The sequence below is a fragment of the Augochlora pura genome, chromosome 10 (genome assembly GCF_028453695.1).
Source record: "Augochlora pura isolate Apur16 chromosome 10, APUR_v2.2.1, whole genome shotgun sequence".
In the NCBI taxonomy this organism is placed as follows: Eukaryota; Metazoa; Arthropoda; class Insecta; order Hymenoptera; family Halictidae; genus Augochlora; species Augochlora pura.
The window spans coordinates 11,538,298-11,550,999 of NC_135781.1; the positions used below are offsets into that span (position 1 = coordinate 11,538,298).

Consider the following 12,702-nt stretch of genomic DNA (forward strand, 5'->3'; position numbering starts at 1 on the left):
CAACCGCTCGGTAAACCGTTCTTCCGACAGCCGAGGGAACTGCCACGAGATAAGGAACGTCGTTGCCTTTCGATTTTCCGTATCGCCACCTTTCTGGCTCCTCCGTGGATACGTGCAGTCAATTAACACGTTAAGCACCCGATATCAACCGCAAAAATTCACATAAAGTTGAAGCAATTTAATTAAATGAAATCAGAATCGCGAGAAACGATACCCTTGCTTTCTTAAATATTTTAAGTCTAGAGACACGTGACCATGAAAATCGAGGGAGGGAAAGTGACTTAAAGAATCCATGTTAAAGATAACATTCTGTATAACAATTAAAATGAATTTCCAAATCTAATTATCCATACGTGGTCGTCGACGTGTTAAAAGCTTTAAAGAAAACCTCGCGCGCACTTTTAGTATATTTGGAACTATTTAGAAAAACTAAACAATTTTGAACATCAACAAAATATTCCTTTAAAACTAATACCCGCTTGTACACACAATTTACGGTCGCACTAGTCAACAAACTGTTTTTCTTAACGTGTGCTGGAAAGAAGTGGACAAACAATGATAGTAAAAGCATAGGCGTAAAAATAAAACGGCCAAAAAGTTCCACGCTTGACTTTTGCCTTCGATTTTCCGTTTGAAAAAAATGCGGCCGAATACACGTGAATCGATATCCTGGAGGTAGCGCGTGAATGGAATATCGATACGGTGTTATTTGACCGAATAAAACATGTGTCGTGTTTTTCTGCGGAAGGTATCAAACGTTTTTGACTTCATCCGCTTTGACGGCGCGACGGGATAGAGGACGCAGGTTGCGAACCGAAGAAAACAGATCCGCCCGAACCGAGGACCGTCGAAGAGCGTTAAGGACCGCTGAAGGAGGGACCCCGCAGAATAAATTCGAGGGATTTGTTTTATTTGTCGTTTGAAAAACCACGCTCGAGAGGAAATTGAAATAAACCCGAGCGGAAAGCGGAGCGAGCAAGGCGAGAAACAAATGACAAAGCGGAGATAGCCGGCGCGAGAGAGAAGGCGAAACTTAAGGTCGTTTTGTTCGGGGAAGGAGATTGGCTTGGAAGAGAGAATACCTAGTTGTTAGCAAGCACGAAGCAGTCCGGGGTTGCTAGATAAGGCATGGGCATAAACGTCCGCAGATAAGGGTAGTTTGCACCCCCGTTGTGGACAGTTAGCCTTAAATGAGCTAAGAGGGTGGGGGGGACGACGAGACGTGTAAAGGCTTTTGTTGCGTGGATCCCATCTTCCCGCTTTTGAAATCAGTTTCGCTGATGTCAGTTTCGCGTGATAGCGGATCGAATGTCCGTGACAAAGACGAAGTCCTGAATGTCGATACTCTTCATCGTTCGTGGTAGGAACGATATATTTTCCCTCGCAATAAATATCGCTTGATCACGGTTAAAGACGGGCTATGGTGCGCGGCATTCGATCGAGTCGCAGAGAGGACTGGAATTGTAAATTCGGCTGACGGTTGGCCAATTAAAAGACGATCTTTGCACGAAACGAACTGGAAGTGGAAAAAAAAAAGAAGAGGGAAGAGAAAAAGTTCCCGACGCTCGGTGATTTTTCACCGAACGTCGTCCGTACAAAAATCCTGTCTCGCCGTTCTAAATTCCGCTTATCTAATGGGGTTTCGACAGTAATGTGCCGGCGTATTATGTAGAACCATCCTGCCAGGACCATCCCTTTTACGTGGAAGACCACGAGCAGCGGTGCCGTTTAGCGTCAGATAGCGGAAACGTATGAGGGACGGGGTGAGGCCACCCTTATCTTAAGGGTAGCTACTCAATAGCTAGTCGCTCCGAAATTTCTACCGTTTTCTCTCGTTCACGTTCCGACGTCCTTTGTGGTTTCTATCTTTTCTGTCCTGTCTTATTTTTTTTCTAGCCTCTGCAAACAGATTTCAATTTTGCTGACCGCCGAACTCCATATCATTCGCTTTTTACATAATAAATATTTGGCTTGAACATATAGAAATAAATTCATCTCTCCTATCCAATTTCCTTATTTCTTTGAAATTTCTTGTAAATAATTGTATCATAATATTGTCACTTGCATAGATTCATTGCTATTTTAATGCATGTTAGATCACGTGTATCCCAATTAGTAGGGTTTTAGTAAAATTTTATGTGTATGTGATAAAAATGGAAAACCGTGATATGGAACAGCGAAGGCATTAGAAAAATTTGAACATATTACATTATTCTCAGTTTGTTAAAACTATTAAAAGGAGAAATGCATTGTTGTATAACTCCTGTTTTGTAGGGTGACGTTTCGATTTTGGATACAAACTTATAATCTACGAATTATACAATAGATCATTTTTACAGGTCCGAGTATTGCTGAACTTGATTGACGCATATATTATTCTTTAAGAATAACAAAACTGAATGTAATCAGAATTTCCGCCCCTTTATTTTATAATGCAAGCTTGAAATAGAAAATTTACTCAATCATTTTCCATGAAAGAATCTATATAATTTGAAAAAAATGTTTAATGAAACATTGTATAATAATATCGTCCATGTTGGCCAGCACGGCTCGCTTAATATTAACGCAGTTGAGTGTGTATAGAATCAAATTATACAGACGTTATAAATAATGAAAAGTATGCGGACGTCATTCGGTCGTGGACGCGTTGAAAAAGCGTTTCCTTAATTAAAAATTCCTGATGAAAATTTCCGTCCCGACAGAGGCCCGCAGTGTGCACAGGACAACTATGCGTGCCGACCGAACTACCAAGGAATATTTCTCATTCGTACCTGCGAGGCACACGCGCATAATTTAATGCGCAAGTCTGCCGTGCCACGAGGTAGGCCTTAGCCGCGACGCTTAGGGTTACTTATACTTCGGCTGAGCTATGTGTGTAGTGTACACGAGTGCCTCGGGGGTAGGTGCTTGCGGTAAATCTAATAATGTTGTAATGCTGTTACCCCACCCTGATACCCGGGAAAGTTGGCCCGTAAGTTTCTGGCGGGCCTGTTGGCTCCAACTGCCGTGCCGAGAATTCCTAACGCGTGTGCTGTTTTGGCAGTACACGCGCTGCGTAACGCATACTTCCGGCGGAAAAAGGGCGATCCGTCGCGAGATCTGCTTGCCAAAAGTCCCGATGATCGTCAATAATTTCCGGATGTTCGGGCGACAGATCCTGAGCGATCAATGTTTCGACAAATTTCGCATTGTCAGAATTAATCCTGTTCTTTCACATGTCTACTCTCAGCCACCAAAGCTATTTTTACATAAAATTGATATATGTCATCGTGATACATATATCTAAACTTTAAAAAATAATTAATAAATTCTGTTTTTCCTTCTTAATCTTGCATATTATGTGTTACTGTTCGTTCAACGAAAATTAAATCCGTCCAGAATGACAGCTATGTGTATAATTATCAACCTATGAAAATGGTGGACAGAAATTCGTGTCTTTTGGATTTAGAATTTAAACTCAAATATATTTAAAACTGTTAAAAATATAGTTGTTACATGAGTCAGAAAATTCTATTTCATATATTTAATATGCACTGGAGTCATACGAAATGGAGACACTGTAAATCAGAAAAACTATTTTGAATTCAGAGTTAAAATAGCTTCGAGTGCAAAGTGATAATATTAAAAGCGTGATAATAATTATGAAGTAAAACGAACGTTCACATTCTCCAATAATTGATCACGATTTCGGTGAGCGTTTCGAACGAATCTGAACCGACCCGAGATATCTTTCGAAACTCTACGTTCCCGTAATATCTTGTCCCGCTCGTCGAAATATCCCATAAGCGTTAATTTGTATCCAGCAACAACGCCTCGATTCGACAGGGAAGAACCGGAAAGGAGAGTAACGGTGGATTGGAGTCGCATGTAAACATTTACAACCACTAAATGGCCCGATGGCGCCGAGAATTTCCGTAACACAAGAATTATTGTACTTGTCGATTAACGAGCGGCGGTCGGGCAACAGGTAGCCGACGCCAATTTACCGACTCTTCCAGTGTACGTGGTCGAAATCGAAAGAGGCGGGATGACGCGTTCTTCCGCAAATTTCGCGCGACTCGCCCCTCCGTTCCGTCGTCAGTTCATTGCCGTCCTCGCCTCTGCTTCCCCCCCGTCGCCCCGGTGGCCCGCGTAGATATATGTCACGAGCCTAGGTAAGCCTCGCAGTCACCCGAGGGTGTTCTGCAAACTATGCTCGCGAAAAGTTCAACACAACTTCATAACATCGGTGTTCCGTGAGAGAATTAGGGGGTGAGAAGAGACTCGAAGTGGATGGTCGGGCGAAGTGCGGCCGTCGGGTGGGGAGGGGGTCGGGGGTAAATTTGTTCTAGCGTGAGCTTACATGGGTTACGTTAAGTACATAGGTGTTTGGGGCTAGTTAGCTGTATCTACGTTCTCGCTGGGTGCAACTTGAAACGCCCGGTACCGCGAGCAACAATCCTCCCGTGGATTCGGTAAGTTTCCGTACAGCCTCACTCCCCGTAAGAACAATCAGAAGCATTAACGCCGGAAACTTCGAGTTATCTGTCTGATCCAGCCGTGTGCATCGGTCGTCTTCTGCGGATCAAGCTATCTACGCGGAGACACGTGAAATGCAATGCTGTCAGAGACAAAGGTATTATTTGTGGAGGTTCTCTATTCAGATTAGACGTGTCAGATCACCACTTGTTAAGTTAATCTGGAAGTGAAAGAACCCTAATTAAAAGGTTACTTTCAGAGGCCAAATCACGGGAAGTATATTCTTCTTTAATCACTCAAAGTATAATAGTTTTTACATAAACGTGTTCTGTACATTTACATTCGCTTTTCAGGCACCTTTCATTTATCCATCCTTCACCAATTTCAGATATATAAAATCACTTCTTAAACTTGATTACACGTGATCGCGAAGAGAAAGTTGACGTCATTAATTGCATTAATTTAGAGTTTAATACAGTTTAGGATATTGGTGCCGGTTACTACGGAATGACCAATTGCTGTGCCTTTCGTTAGTTTTCGGGCATAACTAACTTTATATTTATCGATTGAGACATATTATATTTTTATTCTTATATTTAAATAATGCCGGAAGGCAAACCAAGGCACAGCAATCGGTCATCCAACAGTAATTATTCTTGCATAGTTTAAATTTTGAAAATTACTCGAAATTTACGGCCTTTAATCTTACGAAAGCGCTATTAGATTCTTTCTAAATAAATTTCTGTAATAAACTTTTCTTACAGTTCTAAAATTTCGTTTAGTATTCCGTGATTCAAGGTCGATCATCGACCATCGTATTAATCGAATAGAATAAGTCGGGACCGTTCACCCAGTCATCAGATAAATTCCCGTTTCCAGTACATGGATTCAGATCCGAGAGGGGATTGATTCGGACTTTGTATAGTATTCGGTCGGAACAACAATTTGAGGCGTTAATAGCATAAGTACGAGCTACAGAAATTCAATCCTCTCGCGTATCGATGGTTCTGTATCATCGAACATTGGATGTATTATAGAGGATGATGCCATTGACGCAGAAACAAAGACCACGCTACAACGAATTCGTTAAAAATACGCGGTCGATCCGTTCGAATACTACCTGCGACCGTCATAATAGGCCGCGGGTTATCGCGGAAAATTCTTCAGCCGCGTAAAATCGCAATACAAAACAACCTGTGACCCGAATCCTATTTCTCTTTCGCGTTTCTCTCTTTCCGATCCAGGCTCGCTCGCCCTCTCTGCGCCCCTGGCCGCTCTTTTTTCACGGCACCGACTCGCGGAGATAAAAATCAGTAATTAGCCAGGACCATTATGGCGGCCGTTTGAAAAATTAGCGGGTCGTGGGGTAACCGCCCCTCTGGGTATAATCCTGCATCGGTAACGGCGCATACCAACGTGCATCCAACCTGTCTCTGATTTATACTGGGTAGCTATTAATTACACCCACCCACTGCCTCGCTTTCCACTGGCGAACCTTCGTCCGAATACCTCTGCGCGACCCACCGATTTTCTTCTGCTGACCGAACCCGGAAAAATCGCTGGATTTATATTTTATACCTATCTACTTATCTATAATTATCTCGCTCTATACACGCAATAGATCCGATAGAACCCTTTCAGTCGAATATGATTATATCATTAAAATTGTTTTGACTTTGTACGACTTTTATGGACGCTGGTATGGCATTCAACATGTTAATTTAAACAGAAATACTTTGTTCAACCGTGCGTATCAATCGAGCGGAGAATATTCATGTTAATACGTGAAAATCATTTCTCACATCTTTTGTACACTTTGTAATGTGTAAAACGCGGCAGGCAAAGTTTTTTCACCACCATTCTTTGCGAGTTATATTATACGATTAACATGTACATGAGAATGATAAGATTTAATTTATTTACGCTCCCCTCAATTTTGATTCTAATTAGGTTGAGTATATTTATGCAAAATAAAAATTGTCTGAACTAATTACATGGTACAGGAGTTATACATTTATTTCATTTCTGAACAACTTTAATGAGATGAAAACAGTACAACAGTACCTTCGAATTTAATAAACATTTTTACTCTTTGTTCGTTATTCTTCCAACAATATTGAAAGAATAGATATAAAAGTAGTCGTCTTTATAAGCCTGGTGTGTTTATTATGAAAAGAAGAACATCGAGTTCATCGACATTTTTTAATAGACGGGAAAAGGCGTTAACTGCAATAGTAGATTAGAATACATTGATGAGTCTTCAGAGAATAAGCACGACGACAAGCTTGTCTCTACGAACAGTGTTTCTCGATGCTGAAAGCATACGTATGTATTGTCGGCGTGTGTTGCTCCGGGACAATGAATGACACGGAGTCGCTTACTCGATTTTTCAGAGCTATTCTGTTGCTCCCCCGATGTTGATTTTTTCCACCGCTATTGTCTCATAGCTTCCATCTTTCAGTGTCCACGGTGACGCATTTTTATAGCGTGCGAGAGAGCGCCGGGCGCCGGCGTGTGCGTGTGCCCGCGCGCGCGTGTGGACGAGGGGTGGATATCTTTTTTTTTTGTTTGTGTACGAAAGAATTGGAATCCGAGCGCGCCGAGTCGAAAATTTCAGCCGGGTTTCGCATCGGTTGTTGTTTCAACTGACGCTGACCGGTCTCGACGGGCTGCGGCGCAATTAAATTAAATGCTTCGGATTAATTGTTCGAAAGCAGTTAAATTAGTTGCGTTTGTTTTGCCCGATTTTTGCGCAATCTGGCTGCGGAATGCGCGAGGTGTACACGCACCAACGAGGGAGGAAATTTCGTTGGCCGGCCGCCTATTATCCATCGCGTGTGTCCTCGAATCTCGCCCGGGGATCACGGGAAACCGTCGAAATACGGGCGTGCTTTCGCAAAAAGGACACTTAAAAAATTCATTAGCGGGAACCGTGTGTACGTGTTTGCTGGCCAAATGTAGCCGCGAGCCGCGCATTTTTGCTTTCCGTTTCACCGAACAAAGAATTCGCGATTCGAAACGCACCGCTGAAGAGGATATCCGCGCTTAACAAAACCGACCGAAAGAACAGAAACAATTTTTCATTTAATGTATCTCAGCCCAGCGAACACACACTGTTCATGCTCCATAGTATTTCATATAAACGGAATATGTTTAGCGTACGAAATCATTAACCGTTCGGCGAATGATCAATTTGTCTGCATCAATTAAACCTGGTTCAAGGCAAATTGACTCAACGTTCCGACACACGTTAATAGAAGATAATTTCGAGTATAGAAAAATATGCAAAAGCAACTAAAAATTTCGTTATCTTTTCGCTCCTTGTCTTGAACAATTCAACCGCCAATTACGAGAGTAATATTTTCTTGAAAATGATTGCACCAAACTGTGTATTTCCATTGATTTTGAATAAATTTCTCGTAATTATAGATTTTTAGTCGCTATGCGAACACTATCTTGACAGCAATGCTTCTGCTGCAGTGTTATTAATAAAAGTAAAGTGAAATATTGGTTTAGAAATTGTTACACCAGAAACTGCTAAGGATAATGACGTCTAGAAAGAGCTTACGTAAAGTGATCCAAAATTAATGTAAATCATTTTACGAGTATAGCGTCCGTACATAGCGCACTGTTTAAATGTATTTAAGAGATTTAAATTTACAATTTCTACTAAAATAATATCAATTATTAAGTGAATGCATATATATAATATGCATTGCTACAGTAAATAAAAGGTGAGGTTTATACAGCAGACTACAATGTTGTACATTTTATACAATAGTTATCAGAAATTTAAATTAAATTCTTATATTACATTTTATTATAAATTGATATATAATTTTAAGGCCTTCAATACCAGGTTCAGCTACGAAGGAACTAAGACAAAACGGTGTATTTTACAGTGCTTATGCTCAAGGAGTTGATTTACTAGATTTGTACGCTGTTGTTCATATTCTGGGAACTGTCAGATTATATAGTTCAGATCGTGCAATTATGCTCTATAGAAAATGCACAATTCGAAACAAATTAACTCTTGTATACATCACGGTTTATTCGTTTTAGTATTATTTTTGGTATTAAAAATGGTTCTTAAAACCCTTAAATAAACCTTGCTTTTTAATTAAATTGTTAGTAGCGAAATTTGCTTGACATTTATAAGAATTAATGAAATCGCTAATTGAGACCTTAATGTCTAATGCAGGTATTATTTTAGTCGCTTCTTTTGCAGATAAGTCAACTTTCTCATTTCTATCGATTCCAATATGCGTTGCTACCCAGATAAGTTGTTTATTACCATTTCTTAAATATTTAATATATTTGTTCTTAATTTCAATGAGCTAATAATTACATTAGAATGAAAAATCGGATTTCAGGGACCCATAATTATGATGAGGTAGTGCGCGGGAATAATGAAATTGGTGCCAATGTGCAAATCTGGAGTGTTTAACCCTTCGCGGTCGTACGTCTCTTCTCAGCCACCAAAGCAATTTATTTATCTTTTTTCATCTTTTTTATTTTTACATAAAATTAAAACATATTATTGTGTTACGTATGTCTAAACATTAAAACGGAGTTAATAAATTTTCTTTTTCTTTCTTTTAGTATTGTTATCTCATTACTGTCCACTGAAAAAGAAAATTAATTACGACCAGCATGACTTATGTATAAATTTAATACGACCGCAAAGGGTTAATTAAGGATTTCGAGTATTAAAAATATTAAAACTGTGCGCATTAGTTGAACACGAAACGAACAATCTAACGGAAAGATCCCGAAAGAAGATCGTTGGCAAGTTTCCGCGGCGCCGCGTCTACCATCTTCGCAGCCATGCTCTCGGAATATTTTCTCAAGCGCCGTTGGCCCCGGCCAAGTTGGCCGCATCCGAAGGAGGAGCCGAGTGCAGGCAGGAGTGCAGGAGGAGTGCATCGTCAGCGCCGACGCGACGCGGACTCTTGAGCCGCATTGCTCGGATGCTGACGATACGTCCAGGACGCGTAGAACCGTCTGGTGAGCTTGCAAGTAAACGTACGCTAGACATGGTTAGACTGGCATCCGGCCGCAAGCTCTCAACCTCATTGCGACCATCGGGCCACCCCGATTCCGGCTAGCTTTCGTGCTTCTCTCCCCGTCGTTCGCCCGCCACCCTGCCTCGGTGGATTCGCCTGTGTAACCGATAGCCGTCCACCAGATATCGCATCGTTAGGACATTCAAGACATAACGGGGCTGAGGAGAGATATGCATCATTAGGATTGCCGGACAGCCGACACGCGTGCCCACTCGGCGCGGCGTTCCTGCATCCTTCGATTCTCGATTGGTCGAGATCGCTGGAATGCTGAGGGGTGCCTGGCTCTAAGATGTCCCGCATAGCTTGCGCCAGACTGACCATGAGGGTCGTTCACGAGAAGTATGCGTGCAGCTGCAGTCGAGGGCTCGCCGACTCTTTCGCATTTCCATCGAACATTTTAAAGTAGCAATTATTTATACCGACATTTTTTTTCCTATTCATATATTCAACGGCTCAATTGAATTTGGATTGTAATAGATCTTTAATCTATTAGGAACTAAGCGCGATTATAGTGGCTTTCGCGGATGTCATCTTCTGAACGACGCGCTACTATAATGGTTTCGTGCTTCGAAATATATTATACTCGATTAGGTTATTAATTATTAAAGCAAATTATTAAAGATTAAGTATATGAATCGGATCTTTAAGAAAAATTATTATTTAATCATAATTTCGTTCAAACTTCATTCCAATGTGCTCACGCAATTAGCAACATTGTCTATCTACATTACAGTACTGTATGGTCTATGTGTAATACGCGTCGAATTCTACCGTGCAGAGAAACAGCCCCGCGCAAAATTCAGCCGTGCCTAAGAGGTTAATAGAAGCTTCAATTACAATAGATATTTGCTAGAAGTTTCAGTTATAATAGATCTTTTGTAGTAGTTTTAATTATAATAGACTTTTAATAGAAGTTTCAATTATAACAGATTTTTAATAGACATTTTCAAGGCAAGAAACTTTTTGAAAATTATACAGTCCACCCATCGCTATTTTTTCTGCGACGATACCGAGGTAACCTGTCCGTGGAAACGCGCAACCTTCTCGAGAATTTTCGAAGGCGGTCGAAGGAAGAGCGAAGTGTCCCCGAGGAAAGAACGCGAGCCGTTGTGAATAAGCAGGACCGCTCGTCCGCGCATTCCTAACACTAAAATTGCATACCTCCGTATATGCGTGCATAGTGGCTGGAAACAAACGAATGGGGTTGTTCGGCCACCATAGAGGGTCCACTGGGACAGTGAGGGGTGGAAAGGTGGGTTTTAGGTGAGCCGAAGCCGGGATGCGGGGACGGCGCGGGACAAAACGAGATACGGGACAGGGAGAAAGAAGGAGGGAAAGATAGATGGAAATAGGGTGCACGGGGGCTCGCCGTGGGAGGTGGGGGTGAAAGGGGTAGATACGGTGGTGGTGCCGATGGTGGTGCCAGTGGCGGTGCCAGTGACTCGGTCGAACGACGAGGGGTATGGAAAGCGTAATCGTTCTAGCCCCGGACCTCAACGAACTGCCCCTACGCTCCGTGCTCACCCACCTCCCCCCCGCCGCCGCACCCCTACACCCCCGCGCCCGTTTTCTCGCTCGCTATTTATTGCCCGCACTCGGCCGGTTCACAACATAAATATGTTACACCTATGGCCACACCTATTGCCCACGGCTCGCGGATTCCTCTGCAGGCATGCGGCCAGTCCGCGAAAAGAATTACACGGATAAATGTTTCGCTCGTGCACGCTCTACGTGTTTGTCCCTCCTTTGTTTCGTATCTTTTCCTCCCTAATTTTCGCTTTTTTGTTTCGCTTTTTTGTTCGTCGACGATTTCAAGGATTTTAACCTTTCGCACTCGGGTGGCGAATCCAAGGCACCGTTAAAAATTGTTATATCACGTTCCAAAATAATTTGAATATCATCCAAATTTGTATATATTAAAAAAAAAACTATTAAAAATATAGCCGGTACGTGGGTCACAAAATTCAATTTCATACGTGTAAAATGACAAATAATTTCGAGTTAAAATGTCCCTGACTGCAAAGCGGTAATCTCTGCATCTTATAATTTATGCTTATAATTTCGCATACTTATAATTTGAACACTTTTCGGTCTTTCAGTTAAGTCTGTATAATTTATTATTACGAACAACATTTGGAAGGCACAGTGCAGAGACGAAAACACTGCTGATTGAAAGAAGCGATTTCGATTTTCACTTGAAGAAACATCAATTCGATATTATCTTTGTATCGATTAAATGATCGTCGCGAGCGATTTCTCGGAGCAATTACAATCGAACAATTCGCGCAACGGCAATCGTATTTTCGCGTTCAAATTGGTATAATTACGCGCAGAGGGAGAATCAATTCGCTATTACGTATTCATTGTATCAACCCCTTTCGTATCGTCGCTGCCTTTAAAACGGAACCTGTCGACAGCCTCTTACCTAAGAGACACACAATCTCCTGTAATACGTCTGCAGGAATCGAGGGTGACGTAAGAGCAGGCCTGCGAGGGTTCCCGAAGCAGGGGTAGCGCGGAGGGTCGAGTTTTCGAAGATAAAAGAAAGACCAACTGTTGAATATCGTCCAAGCCTGTTACGGACCTACTACGTCACTGTCTACGTTCAATTACCGATCAACCGCGCGGCAGAGAGACCAACAAACACTTGACTCCGTACAAATCGTCGAAAAACTTCGCGCGCATGAAATTGACAAAAAAAAATGTTACTTACGTTTCTCGTGATTCAGCGACGGAGTGAACAGCTTCCCCAAAAATCGTCGAGTTTTCGGTCGTTCACAGGATCACAGATCTCGACTGGTTTCGTCCCGGTTCGCGAAACTTTGTTTGCGCGATTATGCGTCGCGATAAAAAAAAAAGGAGGGTGTTCGAATCGGATCGACGACGATATAGAGGGGGGGAATCGCGAAGGTGGGGGTGCGTCTCGAGCGAAGGAACAATGGACAAAATCGACCGGACGCGTTCCCAGCGACGCTCGTCTTCCGAGGGTGAGTTGGAAGCTCGACTCGCGGGGACGTCGGGACGCCCAAAAGCTCGACAGCTCCGCGGACGCACGTGCAACTCGGCCGCGTGGCACGTGGTGTTTGCCGGAGTGGCTCGGCTCGAAAGCCGCTCAGCAGAGCTTGCAAACTCGCGAGCTTTCATTGGCCGATGGGTGGAAACTGCGCATGATTGCGGG

At 42.4% G+C, this 12,702-nt stretch overlaps 1 protein-coding gene across 1 annotated transcript in view; it reads right to left on the reverse strand.

Moving 5' to 3' along the window:
* Nucleotides 1–12,327, reverse strand: part of LOC144475787 (LIM domain only protein 3) — a 115,700-nt gene extending 103,373 nt beyond the window's left edge. Inside the window, exon 1 of the mRNA XM_078192050.1 lies at nt 12,238–12,327. The gene's annotated coding sequence lies outside the window, so the exon portion shown is untranslated. The remainder of the gene's footprint in view (nt 1–12,237) is intronic.
* Between the last annotated feature and the right edge of the window lie 375 nt (nt 12,328–12,702).